Source organism: Rhodamnia argentea, chromosome 2 (assembly GCF_020921035.1).
Source record: "Rhodamnia argentea isolate NSW1041297 chromosome 2, ASM2092103v1, whole genome shotgun sequence".
NCBI lineage: Eukaryota > Viridiplantae > Streptophyta > Magnoliopsida > Myrtales > Myrtaceae > Rhodamnia > Rhodamnia argentea.
Genome location: NC_063151.1, coordinates 17090156 through 17115128, shown reverse-complemented (window position 1 = coordinate 17115128; position 24973 = coordinate 17090156). Strand labels below are relative to the sequence as shown.

At 39.2% G+C, this 24973-nt stretch overlaps 1 pseudogene; it reads left to right on the top strand.

Annotated features, from left to right (window-relative positions):
* The first annotated feature begins 13115 nt into the window (after positions 1-13115).
* Positions 13116-19904, top strand: LOC115727809 (annotated as a pseudogene).
* Positions 19905-24973: the final 5069 nt, after the last annotated feature.

Sequence of the window (24973 nt, the reverse complement as noted above, 5' to 3'; positions counted from 1 at the left end):
GCACACGTTTACAGAGCTCAAGAATCTGTCACAACTCTCTAATCATTGGTCAGTCTCCATAGAAGATACTCCGACAGCAGCCTTCTCATCGTTTTTCTGACTTACATGTTTTACTAAATAACGGATGGAACATTTTATCAAATCATGGTTCTCAATATTCATTCCTCAGAAGCTGTCCAGCTGCAAGTTTGCAGCCATGTCCCATCCGTGTCGTTAACAAAGTGCTTCTTCTTCTTCGTGTGTTGCCCTTGATTCTCTCGAAATACTGAATTCTAACGATGTTTTGCAGTTGCCGGATACTGATAAGATGAGAAATTGGCTCGTCCCATATAGAAGAAGTTGCATTCAAGCTCATCGGCTTATCTTGATCAACATCTTGCACAGTGGCGAAGTTCTCAAGGACTGCTTCAACCTTCTTTTCTTATAATCCCTCTTTTTTTTTTTTTTTTTGAATTAGACGGCAACTTATCTTGCGTGAATTTGGACATGTCTTTGGATTTGTAATGTAATTGAGCACACACAGTCATGGACCGCAATTTTCTTATCAATTTGGAATGTAGGAATAAATTTCTTCATCCACTCGAATTGTAGCTAAATTTATGCTCTAGCTTTGCAAGATACATCCCCTCGCAGAACTTTTGGGGAGCGCATGTGAGGCTTGGTTCTCAACTCTCGTCCATCACTATGAGACTAGCAATCTCTTTTAGCATGATCCCGTTACTGGTTTTCGCCATGTAGATGCAGGAGGACCTCTATACCCCGAGTTTGTCATTGACCTATATCACAGACACTTTTTCGCAAATATAGTGTAACTTGCTTTCTTACCAGTTCTCTGGTTCTTTTGTCATGATATTACGGAATCGGGTTCCTATACTCTAGATATGTGCGCTGTACGACTGACTTTTGAGTTAGATACTGAGTGTGCTTTTGCGGAATTTGGCAAAGGTCAGGCTTTGATATCATGTGGCCGGGAAACCATCCGGGTTAGTTCATCTTGAATGCTTATTGCTTTCAGTATACTTGTTTGTGTGTTTGTTCTTTCATGAGGAAAATTTTGGTGATTGCAAAGGAAGAATGTCCTCGTTGGCGTGGTCATTATTGTTTCCGGAAAACTGCGAGTGTTGCCTAGTACCCAAATTATTTTCAGCTAGTGTGTGCTTTTGTAAAGAGTTCAGGGACAAATCATTCACAGAATCGTCAGTCAACTCAAAACGTTTCAACAAAAATTCACGGATCAGTCATAACGCCAACTATGAGAACGCTTGTTGCAAAAGCAAAATAGGACCAGACTGGGTCAAATCCGGATTCGACCATGAAACAATGAATCATAACCATTTTATTCTGGTCGATTTGCATCTGTTGGATCTTTCAGGTTAAACATCCTTCCTGCTACGAAACAGAGTGTTGTGTTTGGACCGAAAATGCAAGTCTAAAGAACATCCTTATAGACAGATTTAGTGATCGTTCCTCTTATTAGTAACTCAGAGATTTTAAACTTGAGCTGTTAGATAAAAGCATGGTGGACATATTTAATTGGGGAGGCAAATAGGGCCTGGAAAAATTTGAATTCGAGACCTCTTGCTCAAATACCATGTTACATTTTGTGGGACCATTGCCAACTGTTGTAAAAGCTTAACTGTTAGATAAAACGGTGGTTTAATGTTTCAATTACTCTATCATGTGGGCTCAATCAAGATCGAGAGAGACAAAAAGCATGGCGAGGCTAGGTATTAAGAGCAGTTCATAGACTAGACGACATTGATCTTATATCCAATTATGCAACTGCTATTAGAAATCGAAGTAATCAATTTTCAAAACTAAATCAGATCCTTTTGTGACCGAAACGAGTTTTAGCAGTCAGATAATGACTAGATTTCGTCATTGAACGTCTATTCCAATCACTTCACCACGATTTTCTTTCCCTTGCTTTTGATTATTGGATAAAATTAAATTGAGAGTAAGGCATTGATCGCCAACATATTACATGTGCAATCCCTCAGATTCGATTTAGGTTCAACCTAACCAAGGAATTCTCGTATACATGATTAAAGACATGTTGGCACCTAAATTTTTTGTGATCCATGTACTCTATTTATCCGATCAAAAATTAGGGGCCAAATTCAACTCCTAAACAAACATATGAATATTGCAATGCATTTAGGCATTTTAAAGCATGTCCGCATTGGATAATTTTATTTGGCTCTTGGCAAGATTATAGGGCGAAGCAAAAAGGAAAATGGGGGATCAATATTTATATGATTCTTGGCAAGAAAATTAGATGAGATTCGCAGCAATATGGAAAGAATGTACACCCACCCGGCCAAATCAATCCAGCAAATCTCGGCCAGCCAAGAGGAGGAATTCGTGTAATATCTCGAAGTGCAGTAATATGGAACATAGCCGAGAATCACTCACAATAGTAATTTACAAACATTTGACTTATGTTTCACGTCTATTATAATCAACGGTTTTTCATGATGAAATAAAATCTCAACGAAAATTTAATGTCATCCGAATATCACTATGGTCCTTTTTAAATATTGGTTTATGGACTATATGCGTTCATTTTTTTTCCCCATAATTCATGGGCATAAGCATAAAGAGCCAGTTAATATGCACCTATAGAACAAATTGCAAACCCCATCAACGGTTAAATTTACGCCGTTTAGTATATGCATGTATGGTCGTTTAGTGTAGTTTGATGTAGTTGGCGGTATTTGAACGGGTGATTTCGGCTCTTGATTTGGAAATCTCCTAACGCTCCAAGTAACTATTCCAACTCTGGGATGTTGTATGAAAAAAAGATGAGATAAGAGAAAGAAAGGGTCAACAAACTGAGTATAACCATTTCTTTTTCATTTTCAAGGTCCTTTTTCATAATTGAAGGGAAATTTAAGCCACACTATTTTGATTCTTAATGTTGACGTGCATATATAATTATGGAATTCGTCTACCATTCAAGTCTAGGTTGAAACTATTCAAATATAGTTGACTAAATTGAATTCTTATCCTCACATGTCACAAATAGAAGTGCTAATTTGAGGTAGTCCTCCTCTGTCTCCCAGCAAATTTTACCCTAGATAATATTAAAATTTACAAGTTGTCTATCCTGCTCGACACAAAATGTAAGAGGCCCATGAGTTTTGTCTTAGTCCCAATCCAAAGTATGTTTTAATTGCAAAAGAACTTATAAGACCAAAGAGGCCCAAAACAGAATTGTATGTACAGTGGCAGTAGTTCCATGGCTTGCTACATTTGAGTCGAGGGGATGAGCAAACTTTTGGGAGAAAATGTCAAAATTTCACCTTTTTCTTTCTCAAGAAAATTCTAAAGTTTTCTTCATTTTCCACCCAGACCTTCGTTTTCTCCATTCTCCTTTGTTTTCCAAACAATAAAAAAGTAACTCTACCATACTAATTAACAAAGGTTAAACATTGCCAATTGACACATGACTTCTTCTTCAAAGAATGTAATGATTTCTCTTTTTGTTAAAAAATGACAGACTACATTTTTTCACCTCATAAGTGCACTCAATAAAAGAACTCTTCAAATTGTACTCAAATGCCAAAAAAGAGAAAAGCAAAATCATCTTAGTTTTTTTTTTTTGGTCCTATCTCTAAACCTCCTCTATCTGACATTTTGCTCTGTCTCTATAGAGAGCGTAGGATTCGAACCCCATACTTAAGATACTAGTGTCCCCAACCCTCCAATCTCTTTATCAACAGGGCCGCATGCTTATTGGAGGCCATAGCTTAATCTGCATTGCTAACTTTCTATCATTGTTTCAGACTTAAAGGGAAGTGATCACACCAAGCACTCAAATGATTTAAGTGAAATTCATTTCTTGTGAGAATGACCAAATCAATTAAAATAAGCTTCACATAAGTCCATACGGCCAAATAAAATAGGCTTGTTATCAATTACAACAATGGTGGAAGTTTCTATCTACGAGCCGTCCATCAGCTAGATGTTTTCAAATGTAGTAATTCATTAATAAATTTATTTAATTGTGCACACTAGTGTGAGAAAATGTGCATGGTGATGAAGAAATTATTACGTAGGCCCTTACTATTATGTTTATGTCTTGTACGAATCAAAGCTTAAAAGAAGAACGATATTAGTGTCTTTCCGGACAATTGTAAGGGAGAAAGTGGAATCTTATGGTATGCTCATGTAAATTATTGCTCACTAATAAAAAATTGTCCTTATTAGATGGGAAGGGTTCGAGGAAAACGTCCTACTTTACTTTATGGGACCACATCGCGTTAGAGAATAATGCTTTTTGGATGAGGGGAAGAAAATAAATCAGAAGACCTTGACCATAATTTTGCCAGTTAAGGAGATGATAACTTGCATCTTAAAGAATAACATAACATGTTGAAACTAACGTAAGCATCGTTCGTTTTTTGGCCAAAGACCTAAATGTAGATTAAATCAAAACGTCTTTCAGCAAAAGACCAATTATTTGAGAACGTCTACTAGCAAAAAGACCAATTCGCGACCATATTTCTCTCCTTCGCTGAAGGTTGGCCCATAGATCAATTTGCCGTCCTGCGAGTTCCAATTGCAAAGACATTATGATTTTTAGACTTGGTATCGCTCTAACTCCATTCTTGATGAAACGTTTCTCCAATCTAACGAGTACCGGTGCTGCATACATTTTCCAAGTGTTTCATGAAATTAAGGTTTTTTTCTCTAATATGATTTGTTGAGCTTTTTTAGGAACCATGAACGCGAATGTTTGGATTTCTTTTTCTACAAAGACCTTTCAGAAAGTACTTGATTTGTCCGTGGGTGCATTAATTCAGTAATCTACATGCACTCATGTGGATTAGTCGGCTTTAAAAGTTCAGGTACTCCATGTTTTTGATAAACGAAATATTTCACAGGGACAAATTAACTTTTTTCATTTTGTTTTTCTAGGACGAGAAAGATTCCCTTCAGAGAAAATTCAGAGTCCACAAAAAAAAAAAAAAAATTCATCAAATAAGCACGTATTTATATATGGTGGGGGGACAAAAGTGGCCCCACTTTTATAATGTCTCCAAAATGCATGTACTTATAATCTTCAGCGTTTTGTTTAGGCTTCATTACCCACAGATTGGTTTCTTTTGCCGACTTTCAAGCATTTTATTTTTTGGTTGTATAATTTAAGGAAAGGATCAAAATTATTTAAGTGAAATTCATGGTTTGTGAAAAGGGCCAAATTAACTAATATAAACTTCACCTTAGTCCACACGGCTAGATGAAATAAGATTGTTATCAATTACCACCACATGAGCCGTCCATGACCTAGATATTTTCAAGCATGGAGTAAGTAATTGATGAATTTACATTATTGTGCACACTAGTGGGAGAAAATGTGTATGGTCATGAAGAGATTATTACATAGGCCCCTGTATCATGTTTTTTCCTGTTCTAGTGATCGCGTAAACAAAGAATTATTAGTCTCTTTACACAAATTTGTAAGCGACAAAGAGGGATCTTATGTGAATTATTGCTTACTAATCAAAGCTTGTCCTTTCGACTAACAAACAAAAAAATCAAAGTTTGTCCTTATTAGACTGGAAGGTTTCGAGGAAACGTCTGAGTTGAAGGAACCACACCCCCACCATAATTGTTGCCTTGTTTTGTTTCTCTTGTCCGATGATTACGTGGCTCTTGAAGAATATCATCATGCAAAAATTAATTTCCATTATGAACAGCTGGACTCTAACATTAGTATAGATTCGTTGAGAACGTCCATTAGCAAAAGACAGACCATATTTCTTTCTTTCCGTGAAGGTTGACCATAGCATTAATTGTTCCGAAAGTTTCCTTATGCTGTCCAATTTGCTCTCGTTCAAGTTCCAATTGCAAAGATATTGGGACTTTTTTCACTTGGTTGTGCTTTATAACTCCTTGCTTGCCGAAACGTTTCTCCAACCTAATCCGTGTTGATATTGCATATACTTTTAGAATGTTACGAGAAATTAAGCTTTTTTCCACATTCGATGTCACGACCCGAACCCTATGAGCCGTCGACATCCCACTTGGCCACGACCGCATACGGTTCTTCAGGATTCAAAGGCCAACAAAATTAAAACAACACATGCGGAAGCAACAACAATCCCCATACAGAAACCAACAAAACTACGATAACTTGGGATGGTAAAACACACTTATGTACATATATATATATATATATATATATATATAAACTACTACAAACTCGTCATACCTAGGGCTTCGGGGGCCACCGTACCACCTATCACAAAAAGAGACGTGGTCGAAGCCCGCTACACGACCAAAATACAACACTTTACAAAAACCGAGAGGCCAACTATCCTAAGTCTCGTCCTCGCTATCCGGCACAATCTCATCTACTGCTGCTAGCTCATTCTCATCCAACTCTAGAGGCTGCTCGGCATCCAAAGGCTCCACAACTTCCCCATTTTCGGCGGGTACCACGGCTACGGGGTTAGGTGCTAAAACTCCAGGTCCAGCATCTAGATGCACTACCGCGCCATCCGGAGGAGTAACATTTACGGGATCAAACTCTCCGACTCCATCGAAGGGAACATCAAATCCTCTCAACGGTCCCACGGTCATATTACCGTACATCCAAGCTATATACATATGGGACTTCCAGTAGATCTCCCTCGTGTCCACCCAAATCGTTGTCGCGTGCCTACAATAAACTTTGTTTTCCCCCACCGGATATTCCGTTACGAAGGTATCCATGTCTTGGGGGATACCGAACCTACGAGGCGGGACATTCATGCTTGCGGTGGAGGGTCCGAAAAGAAATTCCACGACAGGGTGAGAATAAATCTCAGCAGGAAAATTTCTAACCCTAGATCAGGTTGCTAGTGCCTCCAGACACAACCTAGGTGAGCAATACTCAAGAAACCTCTCCTCAGTCAATGACTCACAAAATAAATCTCGGAGAACACATTCTTCTTTCTCTCAACTTGCTACACCTCTAGAAAAATTCCATGTTACTCCAAAAATATTCCACCTTACTCCGAAAATTCCACGTTACTCCACCGACATCATACAAGTTCATAACATTGAGCCTCGGACCTTTATAGAACATGGCTCTATATATATATACCAGGGTCTCAGACACAAAGGAACACGACCCATAAATCTCGATCTCGGACACATAGGAACACGACCGGATTAAGTCTCGGACAATTAGTCGAACACGACCCACTTTGGTCTCGGACGACTTAATTGAACACGACTTTCATACCTTATCGGTCTTAGACAATCAGACGAATACGGCTCACTTTGGCCTCGGACGACTTGATTGAATACGACCCTCATATTTTCCGAGAATAGATCGAGACCGTATGATTCGTTCACGTTAGAGAATTAATAAATCGGGACCACCCGATTAATTCACGCTAATCCATAGATTAATCCAAACCACACGATCAATTTATGCTACCACAGAATTCAATCTACGCCATACGACCATATTTATGCTAACGTAGCAATAAATAAATAACGTACGATTAAAATTACACTAACGTGCAATCAATACGCACCATACAATTTAATTATACCAACGTGGGAATTTATCGGGGCTGAACAATTTAAATATTCTAACGTGCAATTAATTCACTACTATATTACTAAACTATAATAATACCACATTTAATTAATTCCATAGCATAACAACATAATGTCACATAAAAGTTACTATATTTAAAATATAATCTAACCATGGTTAAATAATAGCATAAAGTAACTAGAGTTAGCAAAAGTAACCATGGTCTAACTTTGACCATGCAAATATCCTCTTGAATTCACTATTCACTTTAAAAACATGATTTCTCTCTCCTCACTCCCTCCATTTTCGGCCATAGCCATTCCAAGCTCAATTCCAACAATTTCTTCATCAAAATTTCACAAATTCATGGTCTATTAGTAACCTAACCGCCTAATTTAGGTTTAGAAATAATCCTATCTCAAAAACTAGCAAAAACCTCCAATGAATGGTTGAGAAAAGCTTGAATCAAGCGGCGATTCCGGCGGTCCTTGCACGGCTTTTGATTCTACGACGATCCAACAACTCCAAGCGATCCAAAGCGATACCGGTGAAAGCTTGAAGAATTTTCGGTGAGAATGGTGGTGGTGTAGAGAATTTGGCCAAGAGAGAGAGAGAGAGAGAGAGAGAGAGAGAGAGAGAGAGAGAGAGAGAGATGGTGAGGTAGAGAGAAAGTGAGCTAGAGAGAGAAGGTTCTTGAAAAATAAAGAGGAAGAAGGCCAAAAATAATAACTAATATAGGTTAGGATAATTATTTGGGTGGGATATTTTGGGTCTACAAAGTCAAGAGGGGTAAAAATGGAATCCCCCCCCCACAAGACTAGTCAAATTTTCGGCCAAGAGAGAGGGTTGACCGAAATGCCCTTCGGTCCAAATGAAAAATTGGGTACTCCTCAAGGGCAAATGAGTAATTTCCCATTTTCAGTCCAAATTTATTTTTCCTGAACCTCTTGGAGCGAACCGCAAAGAATTCGTACACTGGATGAGGAAACGTCCAAAATTTACTTATTGAAACCTCCGAAGGTCCGACGTCAAATTTTGAAGCTTAATTCGCGATCAATCTCGGTCAATAGAATTTTTAGCGTATCTCAAACTAACGGGCGGCTGTTAGGAGTTACGCGTATCGACCCGTGATAAAAATCACGTTTAAGAATTTCTCGAGTCATGGCGACTTTGGTTGTCATTCAATTGTGAGGGTCAATTACTAGTCCCGAGGGACACGATCGTTAGAAAATAATTCGGGGACGTTCGGAACCCATACGAGGTCAAACAGAATCACCCATGATCCAAGCGTAGGGTATTATCCAAATTGTTCCTTAATCATTCTAGGATCGGCCTATATTGGTCCAAAATATTCCCTCGACCATTTTCATGGACAAAGAGTTGATCCATGATTAAGTTCTTAGATCCACGTACTTAATTTTCCTAGCTAGCCATTCTCATTTGGTTAGTCCGCTCGAGAGGGATCAATTTCGAGTGAGATTAGACTGAAATACATCGATGAGACTTTTCATTTATTCAAGGTTTCAAAACGAGTCGGATTACGGGATGTCACAATTCTTCCCCCTTACAAAAATTTCTTCCTTGAAATTTACAACAAAACTTATCTATTCAAACAAATGGGGGTACAGTTGCCTCATCGTTTCTTCATTTTCCCAGGTTGCCCCTTCCGTTCTATGGTGCTCCCATATCACCTTTGCCGGTGGAATTATCTTGTTCCTCGAGACTTGTTCCTTTCTGTCTTCTATTCGCACCGGCCTTTCCACGTAAGATACCATTTCATCAACTTCCACAACTTCGTGATCCAGCACATGAGTTGGGTCCGGCTCGTACTTCCTCAACATGGACACGTGAAAAACGTTATGGACTTGGGACAAGTTCGGCGGTAAGGCAAGTCAATAAGCTAACGTCCCAATCCATTCCAGGATTTCAAATGGACCTACGTACCTCGGACTTAGTTTTCCTTTCTTCTCAAACCGAGATAAGCCTCTCATCGGAGACACTTTCGAGAAAACATGGTCTCCCACCTAGAATTCCAACGGTCTACGTCATCTATCCGCATAACTCTTTTGACGACTGCGGGCAGTCTTTAGCTTTTCTCTGATCACTTTCACTGCCTCAACAGTTTGCTGAACTAGCTCTGGTCTCGTTATACTTCTCTCGCCAACTTCATCCCAACAAACCGGAGTTACGCAAGCTCTGCCATACAACGCCTCAAATGATGCCATTCTGATACTCTGCTGGAAGCTATTGTTGTAGGCAAACTCCGCTAGATGCAGCTGTTCTTCCCAACCTCTTTTAAAATCTATCACGCATGCCCTCAACATATCCTCAAGAGTATGAATTGTTCTCTCCGATTGTCCGTCTGTTCGAGGATGATACGCGGTGCTATATTGCACTTGAGTCCCCATGGCGTTCGAAGACTTTTCCAGAAAAGTCGTGGTAAACTTAGGATCTCTATCCAATATAATTGTTATTGGCACTCCATGCAACCGAACTATCTGGCGCATATACAACTCGACATACTTTTCCATTGCGAAATCCTTTCGCACTGCCCGAAAATGTGCGGACTTAGTCGATCTATCAACTTACTACACCTTTAGGAAAATTCCATGTTATTCCAAAAATATTCCACCTTACTCCGAAAATTCCACGTTACTCCACCGACATCATACAAGTTCATAACATTGAGCCTCGGACCTTTATAGAACATGGCTCTATATATATATACCAGGGTCTCAGACACAAAGGAACACGATCCATAAATCTCGGTCTCGGACACATAGGAACATGACCGGATTAAATCTCAGACAATTAGTCGAACACGACCCACTTTGGTCTCGGACGACTTAATTGAATACGACTTTCATACCTTCTCGGTCTCGGATAATCAGACGAATACGACTCACTTTGGCCTCGGGCGACTTGATTGAATACGACCCTCATATTTTTTGAGAATAGATCGGGATCACGTGATTCGCTCACGTTAGAGAATTAATAAATCGGGACCACCCGATTAATTCACGCTAATCCATAGATTAATCCAAACCACACGATCAATTTATGCTACCACCGAATTCAATCTACGCCATACGACAATATTTATGCTAACGTAGCAATAAATAAATAACGTACGATTAAAATTATACTTACGTGCAATCAATACGCACCATACAATTTAATTATACCAACGTGGGAATTTATTGGGGCTGAACAATTTAAATATTCTAACGTGCAATTAATTCACTACTATAGTACTAAACTATAATAATACCACATTTAATTAATTCCATAGCATAACAACATAATGTCACATAAAAGTAACTATAGTTAAAATATAATCTAACCATGGTTAAATAATAGCATAAAGTAACTAGAGTTAGCAAAAGTAACCATGGTCCAACTTTGCCCATGCAAATATCCTCTTGAATTCACTATTTACTTCAAGAACATGATTTCTCTCTCCTCACTCCCTCCATTTTCAGCCATAGCCATTCCAAGCTCAATTCCAACAATTTCTTCATCAAAATTTCGCAAATTCATGGTCTCTTAGCAACCTAACCGCCTAATTTAGGTTTAGAAATAATCCTATCTCAAAAACTAGCAAAAACCTCCAATGAACAGTTGAGAAAAGCTTGAATCAAGCGGCAATTCCGGCGGTCCTTGCACGGCCGGCGATACTACGACGATCCAACAACTCCGAGCGATCCAAAGCGATACCGGTGAAAGCTTGAAGAATTTTCGGTGAGAATGGTGGTGGTGTAGAGAATTCGGCCACAAGAGAGAGAGAGAGAGAGAGAGAGCGAGAGAGAGAGAGAGATGGTGAGGTAGAGAGAAAGTGAGCTAGAGAGAGAAGGTTCTTGAAAAATAAAGAGGAAGAAGGCCAAAAATAATAACTAATATAGGTTAGGATAATTATTTGGGTGGGATATTTTGGGTCTACAAAGTCAAGAGGGGTAAAAATGGAATCCCCCCCCCACAAGACTAGTCAAATTTTCGGCCAAGAGAGAGGGTTGACCGAAATGCCCTTCGGTCCAAATGAAAAATTGGGTACTCCTCAAAGGCAAATGAGTAATTTCTCATTTCCAGTCCAAATTTATTTTTCCCGAACCTCTTAGGATGATCCACGAAGAATTCATACACTGGATGAGGAAACGTCCAAAATTTACTTATTGAAACCCCCGAAGGTCCGATGTCAAATTTTGAAGCTGGATTCGCGATCAATCTCGATCAATAGAATTTTCAGCGTATCTCAAACTAACGGGTGGCTTTTAGGAATTACGGGTATCGACCCGTGATAAAAATCGCGTTTAAGAATTTCTCAAGCCATGGCGACTTTGGTTATCATTCAATTGTGAGGGTCAATCACTAGTCCCGAGGGACACAATCGTTAGAAAATAATTCGGGGACGTTTGGAACCCATACGAGGTCAAACGGAATCACCCATAATCCAAGCATAAGGTATTATCCAAATCGTTCCTTAATCATTCTAGGATCGGCCTATATTGGTCCAAAATATTCCCTCGACCATTTTCATGGCCAAAGAGTCGATCCAGGATCAAGTTGTTAGGTCCACGTACTTAATTTTCCTAGCTAGGCATTCCCATTTGGTTAGTCCGCTCGAGAGGGAACAATTCCGAGTGAGATTAGACTGAAATACATCGATACGACTTTTCATTTATTCAAGGCTTCAAAACGAGTCGGATTACGGGATGTCACATTCGACCCCGATAAATTGCGCTACAGATTTGTTCAACTTTTAGGAACCATAAACACGAACTTTCCTATTTATTTTCGTACGATAATACTATCATAAAAGTATTTGGTTAGTCCTACTGTACATAAATTGGTTGATTTACACGCATTAACGTGGATTAATCTACTTCAAAGGTTCAGGTGCTCCATAGTTTCAATCGAAGATTGTTTGACAAAAGAAAAAAATCAATCTTTGATTATCTTTATTTAGGACGAGAAAGATTCCTCACATCAAAAAGTGTATGAACATCTTCATAAAAGCAATATGTTATATACGGAGGGACAAAAATGGCCCCCCATTTCAAATGTCTTTAAACAAGAAAGCACGTATTCCTAATTGAAGGACAAGATGACCACCATTATCTTTTCCATCTAAATGGACCTACATGGCAACTGATGTGACAAGCGACATTTCCATGTTCTCAGTCCCTCTTCGTCATTTCCCTCTAATGAGATACACTATTTCTCAACTAATCAATACCTTAATTGCAAGTTGTGTGTTGAAAAAGTTGTGAATTTACTCAGTGGCCTTCTTTTATTTGTCTTTCTCCAAAGGTCATTAGCAGTTATTTATGTGGGCAAGCTGGACAGAACAACAGCGATGAATTTGTCCTCATCATATCTCTCTCTCTCTTGTTGATCCATTGCTGGAACTCATCAAAAGAATCCGTCCATCCTCTAGTCTTTTCCAAATCGAAGCTGAAGGTATTGAAACATCTTCCTCCATTACGTTTTCTCTTCCATGATTTTTCAGTTCCCTGCTGTTTTCTTCCCCCAAAGTCTACACTAGTATTTGCGTCGTGCTGATCTGTGCAGTTTAGGCCTTGTTGAGACCTGCATTCCTCTTCATCCATCTTGGAGACAAGTCAGCAACCAAAGAAATCTTAGTTTCTCTTGCATCCTTACAGTTGAAGCCACTCCCGGTATGTGCTTCACCATTCATCTACTTTCCATGTGCTATCGGGGCTTGGGTGCGCCGAGTGCAGTAACTGTACATTCTTTTTTGCATGCATTGTGCTTCTCTCTCTCTCTCTCTCACACATCTTTGGTTTTGTTTCTCTCTTCTCATTGTTTGTCACTTTCCTCTTCCTGTCTTTCTTTTCATTCATTAAGTGATTAGTTCCGTTTTCCTGTTCAGTTTCCTTCGCCCAGATTTGTTTAAGCAATTAATCATGGGAGGCAACAACAAAAGGAACAAAAGAGCGGGCAAAGAGGAATTTCTATAGATTAAAGAAGGAATTATGGCTGAGGCATTTGCTACGTCCGTTGCATCAAAGCTTTTGTCGAAACTCGGTGAGTACTTGTTTGCTCCCATTGGACGCCAATTCGGTTACGTGCTGTGCTACAAGAGCTACGTCAAAGATCTCCAAAATGGAGTCGAGAAGCTGGAGACTGCAAGGGAGAGGGTGCAACACTCTGTTGAAGAAGCCGAGAATAACGGAAAACTCATCGAAAGCGATATTAAGATTTGGCTGGAGAGTGTGGAGAATATGGCTAAGGAAGCACGAATCCTGATAGAACAAGGCAAAAGTGCCGAAATTGCTTGCTTTCGTGGGTGGCTTCCCAACCCCATGGTGCGCCATCCAATTGGTAGGAAGGTGAAGAAGATGACTCCGGTCATTCAGGGACTCCATGATGAAAGCACGAATAGTAACTTTCAGAAGGTCTACTATGAGAATACTCCAATAGGAATTCTCCCCGCTACCGCTGCCACTTCCACTCTAAGATCTCTTGACAAGAAAGAAGATGTCTTGGAGTCTAGGGCTTCAATCACAGAGGATGTAATTCAGGCTATAGCTGATGACAAGGTCTGTGTGATTGGGGTGTGCGGACCAGGTGGGGTTGGCAAGTCCAAGCTTTTGGTGGACATCGAAAGGCGAGCAAAGGAAGAGAAGCTATTTGATGTGATTGCCACGGCAAATGTATCACGCAATCCAGATCTAAGAAGAATCCAGGGGGAAATTGCTTATGCATTGGGTCTGAAGATAATGGACGAGGAAACTGCCCGTGGGAGAGCAAATCTTTTGTGCAAGAGGTTAGAGAGTGACTCCAAGAAAAGCGTTCTCATAATTTTAGACAATTTGTGGAAGAAGTTAGAGTTGAACGAAATTGGAATCCCTTGCGGATACGATAATAAAGTAAGAGGCTGCAAGCTATTGCTAACATCTAGAAATCGATAAGTTTTACGTGCTGACATGGGCTCTGATCGAGAATTCCGACTCAATGAGTTAGAGGATGGAGAGGCACGAAGACTTTTTGAAAGGACAGTGGGGGACAGAGCTAACGATCTTGATACTAAACCCTGGGTTGATGGGGTGATCAAGAATTGCGGAGGCTTGCCACTTTTAATTGTTTCGTTGGGAAAAAGGTTGAAACACGGAGATCTGGCTGCATGGAGGCTTTCTTCGACTCATATAAACGTGTCGGATGTGAAATCAATAGTGGAGCTAAATTACAATGACTTAGAAGATGAGAGGATAAGACAATTGTTCTTGGTTTGTGCTCTAAGCTCTAAGTTCCGTGAGGGATTTCCTTATCTATTGCATGGGTTTGGGTTTATATAAAGAATTCAGCAATACCATCGAAAACGCTAGAGATAGGTTGATTATGGATTTACGTACCCTTCACGACTCTTCTTTGTTATTGGACAGCGATGATATGGAAAAGCTCAGAATGCATGACATTTTTGTTGACGTGGCCATCTCTATTACGTCCTCCGAATGGAACGCCTTGGTCGGGAGGAAGGGTTATGGGTTTAAAGAATGGTCAGAGGATGAGCTTAGAAAATGCACCGCGATGTCCATCGTTGTTGTAGGCATTGATGAGCTTCCTCAAATATTGGACTGCCCAAATTTGCGGATTCTTTTATTAGCCGAAAGCAACCCGTCTCTCAGGATCCCCGAGTCATTTTTTGAATCTAAAGAGAAGCTCCAAGTCTTGGACTTGACTTGCTTATCTTTCACCTCCCTGCCATCGTCGATTGAGTTCCTTGAAAACCTCAATTCGCTATGTCTCGACTTCTGCCACCTGGAGGATGTGACGATTCTTGGAAAGCTGAAAGGATTGCAATCCCTAAGTTTTCATGGAACGACAATCGCTTGGTTGCCCAAAGAAATAGGCAAACTAGCGAAATTGAGATTTTTGGACTTGACAGGGTGTACCAGGCTCAAAGTTATCGAATATGGTGTGCTTGGAAGCTTGGTTAATTTAGAAGAATTGCATATGGAAAACACTTTTGATTAGTGGGAGGCCGAGAATGAAGCAACGGCAAGCAACGCCAGCCTGGTTGAGTTGAAGAACATGAAGAAACTGAGCACACTATCAATTTCCATTCCTCATTCTGTCAATCTTCCAAGAGACTTGCCATTTGAGAAACTGGACAAGTATAAAATCCAAATTGGGGAAGTTTGGGATTGGTTGAGTGACTACAAGGAGTCCAGAACTTTAAAGCTTAAGCTAGATTCAGGCAATCTTCTTCTTGAAGAGTGGGCACAAAAATGTTTGAAGAGTACGCAAGACCTTCGCTTGGATGGATTGCAAGATGGCCATAATAACATTCACGATTTATGCGTCGAAGGATTTCAGGAATTGAAGCATCTTCACGTACAAAATAGCCCTTCATTTCAGTATGTTCTTCTCTCTGGAGATAATAGCCAATGCACCGCATTTACGAGATTGGAATCCTTTTTTCTCGAGAGTCTGAGCAACTTGGAGAAGATTTGTCAGGGCTGTCTTGCCCTAGAATCATTCAGCAAACTAAAGATTGTGAAGATGGAGAATTGTCGTGAAATCAAATATATGTTTCCTTTGTCCATGACAAGAATATTTTCACAGCTCGAAGAAATTGAAATAAGCAGATGCCACTCGATGTAACAAATTGTTGCAGTTGCTGAAGCTGAAGGAGCAGATGAAATAGATTATGATACCAATGTGAAGTCATGCAATTTGCGTAAGCTGACATTACGAAACTTACCAGAGATGACGAGCTTTTGTAAAACCGCCGACCATTCAGTTGATTTTTTTGACGGGCAACAGGTATGTAATTTGTTTTTGATATTTTGTGCATAGATATTATATGTAAGAGTATAATAGGATGTAGGAAAAATTGGATAGATGATTTTTTTTTTTTTAGATTTTTTTTTCAGAATAATTAAGACAAATAGTAATTTAATTTCTTTAAAATGGAATTGCTATGTGAGGTGTGAGTACATGAAAACATTTATACATCAGTTAATTACCGGTCACTATTATGTCACCAACATAGTAAGGAAGTATTGTACAATGTATATATATATATATATTTTAAATACTTTTAGAAGTTTATAATTGCTTAATGGTAAAATCGAATATGTATACAAAAACACTTATGGATATATTCATAAGTTGAAGGTCGAATGTACGACCTATATAAATTTTATGAGCTTTATTTAATAATGAATGGACATAAGATAGAATTATACTGTATCTGATTGATTAAATTAAGAAATAACTAAAAGAAAATTCAATAGGTGAATTTAACTACTGTGACTACACGTCATATAATAATCCAATTTAACTAATTACATATTAGCAATTTCAGTCGTAAGTACATTAGCTTTAGAGTAGTTGAGACGATTAAGTTTCTTTTTTTATTTCCACGATGATCGTAAAGAGTCGTGGTAGGTGAATGGACCTTTGTGGAATTGAGATTCAACAGAAAGTTTCATTATACGTTTATTTGTTAAATGACGGATGCATTATGTGACTACAAATGAAAAATCAAACATAATATTCCATAGGACACATTGTTTTTATAACCTTGGTACGTCAATGAAATGTTAGGGGGGGTAATCAACTTTTGTTTTTTTTGTTCTAATTCACGTAAGCTATTGAACCGTTTGTGATGATCAAATCTATGACTAATCTTTGCTCTAATAAATATTACTGGCAGAATTTATGTGCACTTCACATGTTTAAATGTCTTTTTTTAAAATAAATATTTCTCGAAATTATTAATTAGAAACACATTTAACATTCATTTGTGCACTATCCCTATGGTTTAACAATGGCTTTAATTATTTTTATCATGTGAGCTAAACCGCAAAAGCATGACGCTCGACTAAAACCATTTGCTGAATTATGCAATTCATTTTCTTGGCTAAAAAATAAAATTTTCCAGGAAAATTAGCTCTTTGATAAGGAAGCGCGTCTGAGGTTCTTATATAGGTAAAATTGACTTCGATTACCAGAAGGTATTGCTGGGGTCCGTTCGGGTGCTTATGCCTGGCCATGGATCTTATAGTTATGAACCATTTATTTTCATTTTTTTACTTTCGGCCAATGCGGCATATATTTTGTGTAATATCTATGATATGAAATAATTAATCCTACAGTGCTATGCATGGAAAAACAAAATCTTCTGACTACTTTAGTGTTTCGACAAGATATGAAAATACTTTGAAAAAAATGCCAGGCTCAAATTAGAACTTTGGCTAGCAATGTCACCTAAAGAGAGGGTGAATAGGCGATTCTAAACAACTTTGACTATAAATTGCGAAATTAAAATAAACAAATCAAATGAAACACAAATTCGGAATTTGAATGATATTCAATAAGTGATTCTAAATGCTCGTATGCAATAAGTTAAGAGTTTAGGAATAAGAGAAATTGCGCACAATGATTGTAGTGGTCCAACTTAGATCAAGCCTACATCCACTCCCCCATGCTAACAGTCAATAGGCCGGATTCCACTAGATTAATCAATGGAGGTTTACAATAGGTGATGACACTCTCTTTGATAGATCACACTATATTCTCTCAATCACTCTTACAAAGCCTCTCAAATATTTTCGAGTAACGCTCATGAGGACAAGTATATTTGTGAAGCACTCTAACATTTTGGAATTTGTAATTCTGATTGTACATGACGAGCAACACCATGGATCTCCTTTTATACTCCTTCACCCCTAACTAGCTGTTGGACGGTCTTCAAAGATCGCTCTTCAATCGCTGATTGGACGTCATCAATCTCGACCGAATGAGACCGTATCTAGGGAGATTTGGAGACCATTGGTGCAAAATCTGAACCCTTCAGACTTAGTCGCCCATACAACTAAATCTTCAATTTCCATAAATGTAGTTCTTCAAATATAGAAGTTGTCTTGTCATTTTGGAAGGTAATATCCAATCAAGGATTTTCCGCTAAATTGATTGTAGAAAGATTCTGTCAATCAAATATTATAAACTTCCATAAATAAAAAACTATAATGGAAACCTGTCAAATGTAGGTCTTCTCAATCTAAATAAATATATCACAGCATCTGAACATATCCTCATAATCGGACTTCAAAAACAGAAGCTATTCCTTCAATTTGAATGGATTAGAACATTGACTCTTGAGCTTGATAAAGTCTTCCTTGATGTTTGCATATTAGACTTCCTCAAAGGAGCTTGTGGAGATCTTCCTGATTGATTAACCCCTCAATCTGAATGACAAGATCCAACTCCTTTAGAAGCACATATGCTTTGACTTCTAGCCTTATGTCCGAACACCAATGTAGATCAATATAAGTTTCTTCATTCATATGTTACACCTATGATTAAGCATTCAGAGCATTTAACAAATTCTAAATTATAAGAGACAGTTACGTCAGAATCAAAATATTCAAAAGGAGATTTTCTCAACAAAATCAACTAAAAGTATAGTGTCCTCTGTTTGTCAACTTAGTTCATGACTATATGGTGAAAAATAATTCGTTTGAGATATTAAATAAAATCATTATCAATGACCAAAAAAAAAAAAAAAATCAATTGAGCGTATGCCATGAATTTGGAGAATTTAGGTAGAAATCACAAACTGGAAGGGTAAATTGGGACTATGAATTCTGTCTTAGTATTACTTATCCAATGGAGTCCAAGTACGTGATAGATAAATGATAAGTAAATGTAAAGTTGATAAATTTTAAAGAAGAATATGGTAATATTCAAAAATCACTACTCCGCTCTTTCTTCAATTATCTTTAAATCTATTGTATGAGTTATTTCCTATATTATTATTTCACATGTTATAAGCATTATTATGAGATAGTGTGGGTTTATTCACGCTTTGCGGGTAATAAAGCTACAGATTTTGGAAGCCATAACCATTGAAAGTTGTCGGTTAATACGAGGAGTATTTGACCTGGAAGGATTGACAACCAATGAGGAAGTTGAGATTCTGTCTCGTTTGACAGAAATAACCTTGAGTGACTTACCAAATTTAGGTCACATATGGAACAAAAATCCACGAAAAACATTGTGTTTCCGAAACTTAAAGAAAATAAAGGTCCAAAACTGTGAGAAACCGAGGTTTCTTTTTTCTTATTCCATTGCTAAAGCGCTACGGCAAATTAAAGAAATAGAAATAGTGAGTTGTAAACTGATGGAGGAAATTATGGATGTGGAAGAAGAAGAATCGGAGGAAGCTGCAACCACCGACACTTTAGAGTTCCCTCTGTTAACCTCCATGTCTCTTGATGATTTGCCAAATCTTAGGACATTCTCTTCCGGAAAGTACTGCATTCACTGTCCATCCTTAACAAGATTGACGATAGATGGATGCCCCAAAATGATGACATTCTCTTTATTCGAAGGAAAGCAACATGCGATGACAGTTGACGCAGGTTCACAACAAGGGTTTAGTCGTGCTAACTATGGCTTGTCCTGGCCTGTCTTCTTCAATGAAATGGTATGTAAGCATCTACAGTATTTTTGTGTCAACTATTCTTCTAGTTTTAGTTCGTGAAGCATTGTAATAGAAACTGGATGATTATTTTGAACCAAAAGTTTATCGGTTTGCGGTGGAAAAACTAAGTTATTATTCGGTCCCAAAGGTGCCCCCAAATTTTCAGCATGATTAAATTCTGTACCAAATATGCAATGTTTTTATGCAGGTTCATTTTCCAAGCTTGGAGGACGATGTGCAAATTGAAGAGGATATGGCCCAATCAACTCCACGGACAGTCCTTACGCAAACTCGAATCCCTCATCGTTGGACATTGTGAAAATCTATTACATGTTTTTCCATCGAATTCAATGGATAAGTTGCAGAGCCTTGCTAAAATTGAGGTGGTCGGTAGTTCCTCCATGGAAGCATTATTTGAGCCAATAAGTCTCGGCGCCGAGCAAAGGCAAAAGCCATTGGTTCTCTCTGCATTAAAAAAATTGAAGTTGTTGAATCTCCCAAGGCTGAGAGACATTTTGAAGAGTGACTGCAAAGTAACCTTGGCACTTCCTTGTCTGGTGGAAGTGAACGTGAGGCGTTGTCCTAGTTTGCCATATCTCTTCTCAAGTGCCACGGCCAAAACTCTTGATAAACTATCGATGCTTGATGTTTCCTGTTGCAATAACCCGAGAGGCATAATTGCAATGGAAGAAGGAAAAGGGAAAATTGTAGAGATGGTAAAGTTTCGTCAATTAAGCACACTCAAGCTTGGTGACCTAAAGAATTTGGTTAGTTTCTACCCAAATGTTGACACACGAATTTTTTAGTCGGTTTTCTTTAGTTTTATTTTCCAAAATTCATTAAAAATTCACAAAAAAATAAAAATTATAAATTCAACATTGGAAGCCTTGGCCAAGCATAAGGAACCAATTTGGAACAAAAAATAATTTTTCATGTTTTTCGCATTTTTTTTAATATTTTCGAAAATAGGAAAATACTTGAAAAATTCATAAAAAAATACTTTTCGAGGTCGCAAAAATACAGAAAAATGTTCAATATTTTTGTTTTAATTCCCTTTTAATATTGACCTCAAGAAAAATCAAAAATTGAGTTTAATCTTAGGCGTTTCTTCACAATGCCTAAGGTTGAATTTGCATAAAAAATACCAATTGAGTCTTTTTACTTGCAATTTTTGCACATTTGGAGTCTAGACATTCAATTGTGGTCCCTTTGAACTTCAATTTGGTCAATTGCACCCTCAATTGCACGAATTGCGTGAATTAGACAAGAATTCCCAAATTTTTTGCAATTAAGTCCCTCAACTTTACAATTTTTGAAATTACTTTCAATTGGGGAACTTTCTATACACAATTGGACTACCCCTAAGGTTTTTGAACATTATGAATCGATTGGGATAGGTCTCATGATCCAATTTGGTCGAATTGACGCTCAATTGAACATTTCCCCAATTTGGGATTTTAGAAAAATTTGGGGTTTTTGTGCAAATTGATAAGAAATTTTGGGCAAAATCACATTTTTATGTAGAATTCAGGCCCCTAAGTCCAATTTTGAAGTTTAATTGCAAAAATCCTCACTCAATTTCAATTAATTTTGAAAATTCTACGTGATTTCTTGTCTCGAACCGGTTCGGACCGGTCGGATCATTGGTCGGACCGGGCTGAACCGGTCCGGGCTGATATCATCTCCTTCACCGAGCTTGTGCATTTTGCAGGTTTGCGAGCTGGATTTCAATGGACAAATTGGAGGTCAATATGACCATAATTGAATCAATTAACTTGGGGCTTTTGATCCTCGGGTCTAGGGCTGTCGATTGCCACCGGCGGCACGGCCAATGGCCGCCGGAGCACGGCGAAATCGCCGGTCAAAGGTGGCGGTATCCGAAAGTCAACAAATCCCCAAACCGTGTCAAATCTATGCTCGTTTGTGGCAAATTGGAGGACTAACGGACGGGGACGGAATCCTAAGCGATTCCGTCACCGTCCGGCGGCCATTTGGCACGTGTTGCCACGTGCGAAGCATCACCGACTCAAGCACCGGACGCGCGCAAATTCAAATCCGAGTATAAAAGGAACAAGAAGATTCCGGACTAGAGAGAGGTTCATTTTGCTCGCACATATACCAGAATAGAGAGAGAAAGAGAGGAAAAGCTAGAGAGAGAGGCTCCGGCGAAGATTGGTCAGAGTTGCGGGCCGAGACCGTGAGGTCTTCGTCGCCGTCGTTCCCGGCCAAATCAGGTCACCGGACCACCGCCAGAAGCTTCTCCAAACTTCCAGAAGACGATCGCGGCAGCTCGTTCGGTCCCAAACCCCCATATCGGGTGAGTCGAGCTTCACTTCCTTCTACTGTGCAATCATGGCACCTCATCTTCGTGATCACGATTTTCTCAATTACCGTGTGCCTTTTACTGCTTGAACTTCACTAACCACAATCGCATTGTTCTTTCGCATTGATTTTGCCCGATCGAGTCGAATCAAACCTCCAACCAACCTCGTCCCGGGTCGGACTTCGGCCGGGCGTATCTAGCAACTCCGGGCTCGATCGGAGCCCGAGGTAAGTGTCCTTAACTCTATATTAACGTGTTTAAAGCTTGAATTCCATTGTTATGCTCTGTGTTGCTTGATTGAAGTACGTGTTGCCGTAATCGTGATTAGCTCGATTCTCACGTTTTTAGCCGTTGAAATTGCTTGATCTTAGAGTATGTTAATCTGGATGTGAAAGCGAGTAAATTAGCGTTGGTTTGAGGTTGATCGGCCGAGGTTTCACCGTTGGATCTCGCCGGGGAAACCTCGGCCGTTCGTCGCGTCGTCGTGAGGTTGAAGACGACAAGGCGACGTGTCGAGTCAAACAGGTCAATGAGCTGACGTGGCGTCCTCCCGGTTGGGCCAGCTCACGTCCGTCGGCTCGGCCGTTGGCGCGAGCGAGCCGACTCGGACTCGATCCGACGGCCGGGATTATTATATGAGTTTGATCTGTGGCCGTCGGATCTTGACTTTTGTATTTCAGATATTAGATATATTAGATAATAAATAGGAAAAATCAAAAACGGTGCCGCTTTAGCCATATAGTGCGTCGTCGTTTAGAGCGGGGAAGGAAACGGACGGCCCAGATTAAGTCGAGAAATGATCGTGGTCGTCCGTTTAGTTATTAGACACGGCATCGTTTTAGCTTAGATAGGTTGACGGTCAAGATTAGATCTAAGCTTAGATCCTAGCCGTCCGTTCAATAGGCTGAAGCGTCGTCGTTTTGTAGAAGAGATAATCGACGGTCGAGATGGATTCCAGATCTAATCTCGGCCGTCCGCTTTTTTTTAGTATTTTCAATAATGGAAAATTGATTTGGAAAATACAAAAATAAATAGAAAAATACTTACGGCGCCGTTTTAGTGTTGTGGGCGGGTCTGAATGTGGTCGGACCGGGTTGACCGGTCTTTGACCGGTTTGACCCGGTCCGGTTTATTAATAAAAAATAATAAAAAAATAAAAAGAAAATTTCCAAAAATCCAAAAAAATTGTAAAAATACTTAGAAAATTCATAAAAATTCTCAGATTTTCATAAAAAATTTTCTAAAAATTTGTAGATCGATTCGGGACTCATAAAGTCTGGATCGAAAATTTTTGAGACTTCGAGGGTTGATTAATTTCGATCCGGAAAATTCCAAATATTTTTAGAAAATAAATGAAAATTCCAAAAAATAGAAAAAATTAGAAAAATTCCATAAAATCACAAAAAAATAGGAAATGGCCACATTCAACTGGCCCGACCCTAATTTTGTGATTTTTGGGTCCCGAACTCCCAAAAATGACCATTCTACCCTTCCGGGCCATCCGCCCCAAATTTTTACCAAATCACCCCGATACCCAAAATTGATTTTTGTGTGGGCCGATAGGGCCATTTTAGACATATTGAACCTTGATTGATTGATTTGATCGATTGTAATGATTTTGATTGCGCATTATTTTTTGCTGATTGTGATTGATTAGGATAGAAAAATCCCATCTGTATGAATACTTATTTTTTTTAGGACCTACCTCATCCGATATCGCATCCGCATGAAATCTTAGGTTAGAAAAACAATCAACATCGGTAACCGAAAGGGCGTCAAATATGAAACTTGGCGTAACCAAATCCCCGGACCCAAAATCTCCGGTTTTCGCGGAACCGAACGGTTTCTCCCGACCGCTCGGTAAGGTTTTCCGATCGTACCTTCCAATAAATCGATCGGTGGCGACTCCAAATTGCATGTACATCTCGCACATGCCACCCGACCACACAAGGTCAATTTCGATATTTGAAAAATTTTACCCGACATCGCGATTCGAGTAATGGGTCTTGGGAGAGACTCGCGATCCCCCACACACATATATATATACCTATAAAAGGAGGGGATCGGCTCGTTAGCCCTATTCCACCCCCGGGAAATTGAGGGAATTTCCGGGAGGGTCGCGACAGACCGGCGACTCCGCTGGGGATGTACTTTAAGAGGATTTAAGCCGATAAAAATGCTGATTGTTTTCTAACCTCGTTTTCTGCAGATGCTCTTGAAGATGAGGTACGTCCACTAACAAAAAAGTGTTAAATGTTGATGCAGATGGGAGTTATAAGGGGTGGCGTCTGTGCTAACCATTTTTGATGCAGATATGGAGTTTTGGATTGTTTGTTTATTTATGCAAATTTTGAAGCGGTGTTTTGAATATAAATTGTGGTGCATGTCTTGCATATTTCGAGGATCACGACACTGCACACACAAGCGCCTAAACCCGAGCCGCGAAATCACCTTTTAGGTCGCCATAGATAGGGATCGGTATGCGAAGCTCTTGTGTTTGATTGCACTTGGGTTGACCATATTTGATCCCGCTCGCTATGTAAGATTGATGGTCCTACCCACTTGTTGTTTGATTGCGCTTGTGGGCGGCCCATCGATTTGTATAGCGGGAGCCTTTTTAGGTCCATACCCGAGCCTTTTTGATTTTTTTTAGAGT